The sequence below is a fragment of the Amborella trichopoda genome, chromosome 1 (assembly GCF_054954075.1).
Source record: "Amborella trichopoda isolate Santa Cruz 75 chromosome 1, AtrichopodaSantaCruz75HAP2 v2.0, whole genome shotgun sequence".
In the NCBI taxonomy this organism is placed as follows: domain Eukaryota; kingdom Viridiplantae; phylum Streptophyta; class Magnoliopsida; order Amborellales; family Amborellaceae; genus Amborella; species Amborella trichopoda.
The window spans coordinates 17,527,705-17,538,996 of NC_142336.1; positions in this window are offsets into that span (position 1 = coordinate 17,527,705).

Here is an 11,292-nt window from a genome sequence, read left to right on the forward strand (position 1 = left end):
CGCAGTATGGGTTGAGGGCTTCGTCCATTGCGCCTAGGCACACGGCGACGTGATGGCTTGCGGGTTCCCCCAGCAAGGCACAACCACGCAGTTTGCCTGGTGGGCAGCTAGGTGTGCTCCTAGGCACGTGGCGTCGAGCTGTGCGACATGACAGAGCGCATCGTGGGTCCACGGTAAAGCCAAAGCAGGCCGCACCCATGCTTTGGCAGCACGCCAAGCACAAATCACATACCTCAGCCTCGTCCCAACCTGTTTGCCCACCCTTCCCAATTATGTTTCACGGCTTAAAACACCAGACATTCCTGAGTGACACCCGTTGGGGGTCAAACTAGCATACGTTTGGCCTCAACACGACCCAAGCCAACTCAGTGCACAACGTTGCATCCTGGAGTGCATCACCACCACAAGCAAGGTTGAAGGCAGGGAGCCTCGAGGGGGGGTGGGACGAACGGGCTAGGCAAACCAACGCAACATGGGTTGAAGGCTCCATGGTGTGCACCTAGGCACACGGTGCCAAGATGGCATTCGCGTAGCCCGAGCAAGGCACACCTGCACAGTTTGCCTGGTGGACACCGAGGTGTGCACCAAGGTACACGGCATCGGGAGGGCCTGCCGGTCGCCGAGCTAAGCACACCCAAGCAGTATGCCATGTGTGCACTAAGGTGTGTGGCTAGGCACAACGCAACGAAGGGATCCAGGTTGCTCGAGATGAGAACACCCGCTCGGTATGGGTGGTGAGCACTAAAGCCGAGCGCCTGGGCACAATGCGTCCACGGCATAAGAGTCAGCCGAGGCAAGGCAAACCCATGCAGTATGCGTGGTGAGCACTAAGCTGTTTGCCTCGGCGCAACGCATCGAGGGACCACAAGTCTGCTGACGTAAGGCACAACATTGCTGTGTGGGTTGAGGGATCCGCGGTGTGCGTCGAGGCACAAGGTGCCGCAAAGGCATACGGGTTGCCCCATCAAGGCACACCCACGCCATTCGCCGGGTGGGCACCAAGGTGTGCGCCTAGGCATCGCGAAGGAGTACGGGCTGACCGCCTAGGCACACCCACGCAGTGTGCCTGGTGGTCACCGAGGTGTGTGCTTAGGCCCTCGGTGGGATGAAGGCCAACGGTTTGCCTGAGCTGAGAACACCCGCGAGGTATGCCAGGTGGGCACTGAGGTGTGCGTCATGGAACAACGCATCTAGGGTCCATAGGTCAGCCCGAACAAGGCAACCCCACGAAGTTTGGGTGGAGGGCTTCATCGTGAGCGCCTAGGCACACGACGACGTGATGGCTTGCAGGTTGCCCGAGCAAGGCACAACCACGCAGTTTGCCAGGTGGGCAACGAGCTGTGCGACTTGACAGAGCGCATCGAGGGTCCACAGGTAAGCCAGAGCGGGCCAGACCCACGCTTTGGCAGCACGCCTAGCTCAAATCACATACCTCAGCCTCGTCCCAACCTGTTGCCCACCCTTCCCAATTATGTTTCATAGCTTAAAACACCAGACTTTCCTGAGTGACTTCTGGTGGGGGTCAAACTAGCATACATTTGGCCTCAACACGACCCAAGCCACCTCAGTGCACAATGTTGCATCCTGGAGTGCATCACCACCACACGCAAGGTTGAAGGCAGGGAGCCTAGAGGGCAGGTGGGACGAACGAGCTAGGCAAACCCACGCAAGATGGGTTGAAAGCTCCATGGTGTGCACCTAGGCACACGGTGCCAAGATGGCATTCGCGTAGCCCGAGCAAGGCACACCTGCACAGTTTGCCTGGTGGACACCGAGGTGTGCACCTAGGTACACGGCATCGAGAGGGCCTGCCGGTCGCCGAGCTAAGCACACCCAAGCAGTATGCCATGTGTGCACTAAGGTGTGTGGCTAGGCACAACGCAACGATGGGCTCCAGGTTGCCCGAGATGAGAACACCCGCTCGGTATGGGTGGTGAGCACCGAGCCGAGCGCCTGGGCACAATGCGTACCCGGCATACAAGTCAGCCGAGGTAAGGCACACCCAGGCAGTATGCGTGGTGAGCACTAAGCTGTTTGCCTTGGCGCAACGCATCGAGGGACCACAAGTCTGCTGACGTGAGGCACAACATTGCAGTATGGGTTGAGGGATCCGTGGTGTGTGCCTAGGCACAGGGTGCCGCGGAGGCATACGGGTTGCCCCAGCAAGGCTCACCCACGCAGTTCGCCAGGTGGGCACCAAGGTGTGCGCCAAGGCAAAAGGCATCGCGAAGGAGTACGGGCTGACCGGCCAGGCACACCCACTCAGTATGCCTGGTGGTCACCGAGGTGTGTGCCTAGGCCCTCGGTGGGATGAAGGCCAACGGGTTGCCTGAGCTGAAAACACCCGCGAGGTATGCCAGGTGGGCACTGAGGTGTGCGTCATGGAACAGCGCATCTAGGGTCCATAGGTCAGCCCGAACAAGGCAACCCCACGAAGTTTAGGTTGGGGGCTTCATCGTGTGTGCCTAGGCACACGGCGACGTGATGGCTTGAAGTTTGCCCGAGCAAGGCACAACCACGCAGTTTGCCAGGGGGGCAGCGAGGTGTGCTCTTATGCACGTGGGGACGAGCTGTGCGACTTGACAGAGCGCATCGAGGGTCCACAGGTAAGCCAGAGAAGGACACACCCACGCAATGGCAGCACGCCTAGCTCAAATCACATACCTCAGCCTCGTCCCAACCTGTTGCCCACCCTTCCCAATTATGTTTCATAGCTTAAAACACCAGACATTCCTGAGTGACTTCTGGTGGGGGTCAAACTAGCATACATTTGGCCTCAACACGACCCAAGCCACCTCAGTGCACAATGTTGCATCCTGGAGTGCATCACCACCACACGCAAGGTTGAAGGCAGGGAGCCTAGAGGGCAGGTGGGACGAACGAGCTAGGCAAACCCACGCAAGATGGGTTGAAAGCTCCATGGTGTGCACCTAGGCACACGGTGCCAAGATGGCATTCGCGTAGCCCGAGCAAGGCACACCTGCACAGTTTGCCTGGTGGACACCGAGGTGTGCACCTAGGTACACGGCATCGAGAGGGCCTGCCGGTCGCCGAGCTAAGCACACCCAAGCAGTATGCCATGTGTGCACTAAGGTGTGTGGCTAGGCACAACGCAACGATGGGCTCCAGGTTGCCCGAGATGAGAACACCCGCTCGGTATGGGTGGTGAGCACCGAGCCGAGCGCCTGGGCACAATGCGTACCCGGCATACAAGTCAGCCGAGGCAAGGCACACCCAGGCAGTATGCGTGGTGAGCACTAAGCTGTTTGCCTTGGCGCAACGCATCGAGGGACCACAAGTCTGCTGACGTGAGGCACAACATTGCAGTATGGGTTGAGGGATCCGTGGTGTGTGCCTAGGCACAGGGTGCCGCGGAGGCATACGGGTTGCCCCAGCAAGGCTCACCCACGCAGTTCGCCAGGTGGGCACCAAGGTGTGCGCCAAGGCAAAAGGCATCGCGAAGGAGTACGGGCTGACCGGCCAGGCACACCCACTCAGTATGCCTGGTGGTCACCGAGGTGTGTGCCTAGGCCCTCGGTGGGATGAAGGCCAACGGGTTGCCTGAGCTGAAAACACCCGCGAGGTATGCCAGGTGGGCACTGAGGTGTGCGTCATGGAACAGCGCATCTAGGGTCCATAGGTCAGCCCGAACAAGGCAACCCCACGAAGTTTAGGTTGAGGGCTTCATCGTGTGTGCCTAGGCACACGGCGACGTGATGGCTTGAGGTTTGCCCGAGCAAGGCACAACCACGCAGTTTGCCAGGGGGCAGCGAGGTGTGCTCTTTTGCACGTGGCGACGAGCTGTGCGACTTGACAGAGCGCATCGAGGGTCCACAGGTAAGAAAGAGAAGGACACACCCACGCATTGGCAGCACGCCTAGCTCAAATCACATACCTCAGCCTCGTCCCAACCTGTTGCCCACCCTTCCCAATTATGTTTCATAGCTTAAAACACCAGACATTCCTGAGTGACTTCTGGTGGGGGTCAAACTAGCATACATTTGGCCTCAACACGACCCAAGCCACCTCAGTGCACAATGTTGCATCCTGGAGTGCATCACCACCACACGCAAGGTTGAAGGCAGGGAGCCTAGAGGGCAGGTGGGACGAACGAGCTAGGCAAACCCACGCAAGATGGGTTGAAAGCTCCATGGTGTGCACCTAGGCACACGGTGCCAAGATGGCATTCGAGTAGCCCGAGCAAGGCAGACCTGCACAGTTTGCCTGGTGGACACCGAGGTGTGAACCTAGGTACACGACGTCGGGAGGGCCTGCCGGTCGCCGAGCTAAGCACACCCAAGCAGTATGCCATGTGTGCACTATGGTGTGTGGCTAGGCAGAACGCAACAATGGGCTCCAGGTTGCCCGAGATGAGAACACCCAATCGGCATGGGTGGTGAGCACTACGCACAGCGCCTGGGCACAATGCGTCCACGGCATACAAGTCAGCCGAGGCAATGCACACCCATGCAGTATGCGTGGTGAGCACTAAGCTGTTTGCCTCGGCGCAACGCAACGAGGGACCACAAGTCTACTGACGTAAGGCACAACATTGCAGTATGGGTTGAGGGATCCGCGGTGTGTGCTTAGGCACAAGGTGCCACGGAGGCATACGGGTTGCCCCATCAAGGCACACCCACGCAGTTTGCCTTCCGTGCCACGGAGGCATACGGGTTGCCCCATCAAGGCACACCCACGCAGTTTGCCTGAAGGGCACCAAGGTGTGCCGCTAGGCAAAAGGCATCGCGAAGGAGTACGGGCTGACTGGCTAGGCACACCCACGCAGTTTGCCTGGTGGTCACCGAGGTGTGTACCTAGGCTCTCGGTGGGATGAAGGCCAACGGGTTGCCTGAGCTGAGAACACCGGCGAGGTATGCCAGGTGGGCACTGAGGTGTGCGTCATGGAACAGCGCATCTAGGGTCCATAGGTCGGCCCGAACAAGGCAACCTTACGTAGTTTGGGTTGAGCTCTTCATCGTGTGCGCCTAGGCACACGGCGACGTGATGGCTTGCAGGTTGCCCGAACAAGGCACAACCACGCAGTTTGCCAGGTGGGCAGCGAGGTGTGCTCCTATGCACGTGGCGACGAGCTGTGCGACTTAACAGAGCACATCTAGGCAGCATGCCTAGCACAAATCACATACCTCAGCCTCGTCCCAACCTGTTTCCCACCCTTCCCAATTATGTTTCATGGCTTAAAACAACAGACATTCCTGAGTGACACCTGTTGGGGGTCAAACTAGCATATATTTGGCCTCAACACGACCCAAACCACCTCAGTGCACAATGTTGCATCTTGGAGTGCATCACCACCACACGCAAGGTTGAAGGCAAGGAGGCTCCAGGGCCGGTGGGATGAACGAGCTCGGCAAAACCACGTAGCATGGGTTGAGGGCTCCATGGTGTGCACCTAGGCACATGGTGCAACGATGGCATAAGCGTAGCCCGAGCAAGGTACACCAGCACAGTTTGCCTGGTGGACACCGAGGTGTGCACCTAGGTACACGGCATCGCGAGGGCCTGTCAGTCGCCGAGCTAGGCACACCCAAGCAATATGCCATACGTGCACCAAGGTGTGTGCCTAGGCACAACGCAACAATGGCCTCCAGGTTGCCCGAGATGAGAACACCCGCGCAGTATGGGTGGTGAGCACTAAGCCGAGCGCCTGGGCACAATGCGTCCACGACATACAAGTCAGTCGAGGCAAGGCACACCCATGCAGTATGCGTGGTGAGCACTAAGCTGTTTGCCTCGGCGAAACGCATCGAGGGACCACAAGTCTGCTGAGGAAGGGCGCAACATTACCGTATGGGTTGAGGGCTCCGCGGTGAGCGCCTAGGCACACGGTGCCGCGGAGGCTTACGGGTTGCCCCATCAAGACACACCCACGTAGTTTGCAAGTTGGGCACCGAGGTGATTGTCAAGGCAAAAGGCGTCGCGAAGGAGTACAGCCTGACCGGCTGGGCAGACCCACGTAGTATGCCTGAAGGGGCACCGGGGTGTGCTAGGGCAGACCCACGCGGTATGTCTGAAGGGGAATCGAGTTGGGCGTCGAGTCCCACCGTGCCGCGAGTGCCTCCGGCTAGCCCGAGCACGGCGCACCCGCGCCGTATGGGTCGAGGTCCCCGCGGTGGACTACGGGTTGTGGGCAGACTCGCGCTCGGTGAACCCACCGCGGTGCGCGCGTGCGTGCGTCGTGCCAAAGTGCCTAAGTGCCGTGTGCCGTGTGCGCTTTGCGCGTCGCGTGCGTGCGCGCGCGCGTGTGCGCGCGCGGTTTTTTTATGGCCGTTTTGCGGCTCCCGGTCCGGCCACGAGGTGCTGAGATGGGTCATAGCGGGTCGCGGGTGGACGGACGACGGGACTCGGGGAGGGGCGGCTCGAGACGGGTCCATCGAAGGCAACTTGAGGGGGCCTCCCCATCCCCCTCAAGTATGTTTTAAGGCTTAAAACACGAGAATTTCCTGGGTGGCACCTGATGGGGCAGAACTGGCATACGGTCCCCCCGTGCACTACCCCCACCACCTGGTTGCACCGCGATGCCTGCCTGGGTGCATCACCACAGGCAAGGCCGAAGGCATGGGGCCTCGGCGGGATGCCCGAGCTAGGAAGACCCACGCACCATGGTCGGCGGGCATCGGGTTGGGCGTCGAGTCCCACCGTGCCGCGAGTGCCTCCGGCTAGCCCGAGCACGGCGCACCCGCGCCGTATGGGTCGAGGTCCCCGCGGTGGACTACGGGTTGTGGGCAGACTCGCGCTCGGTGAACCCACCGCGGTGCGCGCGTGCGTGCGTCGTGCCAAAGTGCCTAAGTGCCGTGTGCCGTGTGCGCTTTGCGCGTCGCGTGCGTGTGCGAGCGCGGTTTTTTTATGGCCGTTTTGCGGCTCCCGGTCCGGCCACGGGGTGCTGAGATGGGTCATAGCGGGTCGCGGGTGGACGGACGACGGGACTCGGGGAGGGGCGGCTCGAGACGGGTCCATCGAAGGCAACTTGAGGGGGCCTCCCCATCCCCCTCAAGTATGTTTTAAGGCTTAAAACACGAGAATTTCCTGGGTGGCACCTGATGGGGCAGAACTGGCATACGGTCCCCCCGTGCACTACCCCCACCACCTGGTTGCACCGCGATGCCTGCCTGGGTGCATCACCACAGGCAAGGCCGAAGGCATGGGGCCTCGGCGGGATGCCCGAGCTAGAAAGACCCACGCACCATGGTCGGCGGGCATCGGGTTGGGCGTCGAGTCCCACCGTGCCGCGAGTGCCTCCGGCTAGCCCTAGCACGGCGCACCCGCGCCGTATGGGTCGAGGTCCCCGCGGTGGACTACGGGTTGTGGGCAGACTCGCGCTCGGTGAACCCACCGCGGTGCGCGCGTGCGTGCGTCGTGCCAAAGTGCCTAAGTGCCGTGTGCCGTGTGCGCTTTGCGCGTCGCGTGCGTGTGCGCGCGCGGTTTTTTTATGGCCGTTTTGCGGCTCCCGGTCCGGCCACGGGGTGCTGAGATGGGTCATAGCGGGTCGCGGGTGGACGGACGACGGGACTCGGGGAGGGGCGGCTCGAGACGGGTCCATCGAAGGCAACTTGAGGGGGCCTCCCCATCCCCCTCAAGTATGTTTTAAGGCTTAAAACACGAGAATTTCCTGGGTGGCACCTGATGGGGCAGAACTGGCACACGGTCCCCCCGTGCACTACCCCCACCACCTGGTTGCACCGCGATGCCTGCCTGGGTGCATCACCACAGGCAAGGCCGAAGGCATGGGGCCTCGGCGGGATGCCCGAGCTAGGAAGACCCACGCACCATGGTCGGCGGGCATCGGGTTGGGCGTCGAGTCCCACCGTGCCGCGAGTGCCTCCGGCTAGCCCGAGCACGGCGCACCCGCGCCGTATGGGTCGAGGTCCCCGCGGTGGACTGCGGGTTGTGGGCAGACTCGCGCTCGGTGAACCCACCGCGGTGCGCGCGTGCGTGCGTCGTGCCAAAGTGCCTAAGTGCCGTGTGCCGTGTGCGCTTTGCGCGTCGCGTGCGTGCGCGCGCGCGTGTGCGCGCGCGGTTTTATTATGGCCGTTTTGCGGCTCCCGGTCCGGCCACGGGGTGCTGAGATGGGTCATAGCGGGTCGCGGGTGGACGGACGACGGGACTCGGGGAGGGGCGGCTCGAGACGGGTCCATCGAAGGCAACTTGAGGGGGCCTCCCCATCCCCCTCAAGTATGTTTTAAGGCTTAAAACACGAGAATTTCCTGGGTGGCACCTGATGGGGCAGAACTGGCATACGGTCCCCCCGTGCACTACCCCCACCACCTGGTTGCACCGCGATGCCTGCCTGGGTGCATCACCACAGGCAAGGCCGAAGGCATGGGGCCTCGGCGGGATGCCCGAGCTAGGAAGACCCACGCACCATGGTCGGCGGGCATCGGGTTGGGCGTCGAGTCCCACCGTGCCGCGAGTGCCTCCGGCTAGCCCGAGCACGGCGCACCCGCGCCGTGTGGGTCGAGGTCCCCGCGGTGGACTGCGGAATGTGGGCAGACTCGAGCTCGGTGAACCCACCGCGGTGCGCGCGTGCGTGCGTCGTGCCAAAGTGCCTAAGTGCCGTGTGCCGTGTGCGCTTTGCGCGTCGCGTGCGTGCGCGCGTGTGCGCGCGCGGTTTTTTTATGGCCGTTTTGCGGCTCCCGGTCCGGCCACGGGGTGCTGAGATGGGTCATAGCGGGTCGCGGGTGGACGGACGACGGGACTCGGGGAGGGGCGGCTCGAGACGGGTCCATCGAAGGCAACTTGAGGGGGCCTCCCCATCCCCCTCAAGTATGTTTTAAGGCTTAAAACACGAGAATTTCCTGGGTGGCACCTGATGGGGCAGAACTGGCATACGGTCCCCCCGTGCACTACCCCCACCACCTGGTTGCACCGCGATGCCTGCCTGGGTGCATCACCACAGGCAAGGCCGAAGGCATGGGGCCTCGGCGGGATGCCCGAGCTAGGAAGACCCACGCACCATGGTCGGCGGGCATCGGGTTGGGCGTCGAGTCCCACCGTGCCGCGAGTGCCTCCGGCTAGCCCGAGCACGGCGCACCCGCGCCGTATGGGTCGAGGTCCCCGCGGTGGACTGCGGGTTGTGGGCAGACTCGCGCTCGGTGAACCCACCGCGGCGCGCGCGTGCGTGCGTCGTGCCAAAGTGCCTAAGTGCCGTGTGCCGTGTGCGCTTTGCGCGTCGCGTGCGTGCGCGCGCGCGTGTGCGCGCGCGGTTTTTTTATGGCCGTTTTGCGGCTCCCGGTCCGGCCACGGGGTGCTGAGATGGGTCATAGCGGGTCGCGGGTGGACGGACGACGGGACTCGGGGAGGGGCGGCTCGAGACGGGTCCATCGAAGGCAACTTGAGGGGGCCTCCCCATCCCCCTCAAGTATGTTTTAAGGCTTAAAACACGAGAATTTCCTGGGTGGCACCTGATGGGGCAGAACTGGCATACGGTCCCCCCGTGCACTACCCCCACCACCTGGTTGCACCGCGATGCCTGCCTGGGTGCATCACCACAGGCAAGGCCGAAGGCATGGGGCCTCGGCGGGATGCCCGAGCTAGGAAGACCCACGCACCATGGTCGGCGGGCATCGGGTTGGGCGTCGAGTCCCACCGTGCCGCGAGTGCCTCCGGCTAGCCCGAGCACGGCGCACCCGCGCCGTATGGGTCGAGGTCCCCGCGGTGGACTGCGGGTTGTGGGCAGACTCGCGCTCGGTGAACCCACCGCGGTGCGCGCGTGCGTGCGTCGTGCCAAAGTGCCTAAGTGCCGTGTGCCGTGTGCGCTTTGCGCGTCGCGTGCGTGCGCGCGCGCGTGTGCGCGCGCGGTTTTTTTATGGCCGTTTTGCGGCTCCCGGTCCGGCCACGGGGTGCTGAGATGGGTCATAGCGGGTCGCGGGTGGACGGACGACGGGACTCGGGGAGGGGCGGCTCGAGACGGGTCCATCGAAGGCAACTTGAGGGGGCCTCCCCATCCCCCTCAAGTATGTTTTAAGGCTTAAAACACGAGAATTTCCTGGGTGGCACCTGATGGGGCAGAACTGGCATACGGTCCCCCCGTGCACTACCCCCACCACCTGGTTGCACCGCGATGCCTGCCTGGGTGCATCACCACAGGCAAGGCCGAAGGCATGAGGCCTCGGCGGGATGCCCGAGCTAGGAAGACCCACGCACCATGGTCGGCGGGCATCGGGTTGGGCGTCGAGTCCCACCGTGCCGCGAGTGCCTCCGGCTAGCCCTAGCACGGCGCACCCGCGCCGTATGGGTCGAGGTCCCCGCGGTGGACTACGGGTTGTGGGCAGACTCGCGCTCGGTGAACCCACCGCGGTGCGCGCGTGCGTGCGTCGTGCCAAAGTGCCTAAGTGCCGTGTGCCGTGTGCGCTTTGCGCGTCGCGTGCGTGTGCGCGCGCGGTTTTTTTATGGCCGTTTTGCGGCTCCCGGTCCGGCCACGGGGTGCTGAGATGGGTCATAGCGGGTCGCGGGTGGACGGACGACGGGACTCGGGGAGGGGCGGCTCGAGACGGGTCCATCGAAGGCAACTTGAGGGGGCCTCCCCATCCCCCTCAAGTATGTTTTAAGGCTTAAAACACGAGAATTTCCTGGGTGGCACCTGATGGGGCAGAACTGGCATACGGTCCCCCCGTGCACTACCCCCACCAGCTGGTTGCACCGCGATGCCTGCCTGGGTGCATCACCACAGGCAAGGCCGAAGGCATGGGGCCTCGGCGGGATGCCCGAGCTAGGAAGACCCACGCACCATGGTCGGCGGGCATCGGGTTGGGCGTCGAGTCCCACCGTGCCGCGAGTGCCTCCGGCTAGCCCGAGCACGGCGGACCCGCGCCGTGTGGGTCGAGGTCCCCGCGGTGGACTGCGGAATGTGGGCAGACTCGAGCTCGGTGAACCCACCGCGGTGCGCGCGTGCGTGCGTCGTGCCAAAGTGCCTAAGTGCCGTGTGCCGTGTGCGCTTTGCGCGTCGCGTGCGTGCGCGCGTGTGCGCGCGCGGTTTTTTTATGGCCGTTTTGCGGCTCCCGGTCCGGCCACGGGGTGCTGAGATGGGTCATAGCGGGTCGCGGGTGGACGGACGACGGGACTCGGGGAGGGGCGGCTCGAGACGGGTCCATCGAAGGCAACTTGAGGGGGCCTCCCCATCCCCCTCAAGTATGTTTTAAGGCTTAAAACACGAGAATTTCCTGGGTGGCACCTGATGGGGCAGAACTGGCATACGGTCCCCCCGTGCACTACCCCCACCACCTGGTTGCACCGCGATGCCTGCCTGGGTGCATCACCACAGGCAAGGCCGAAGGC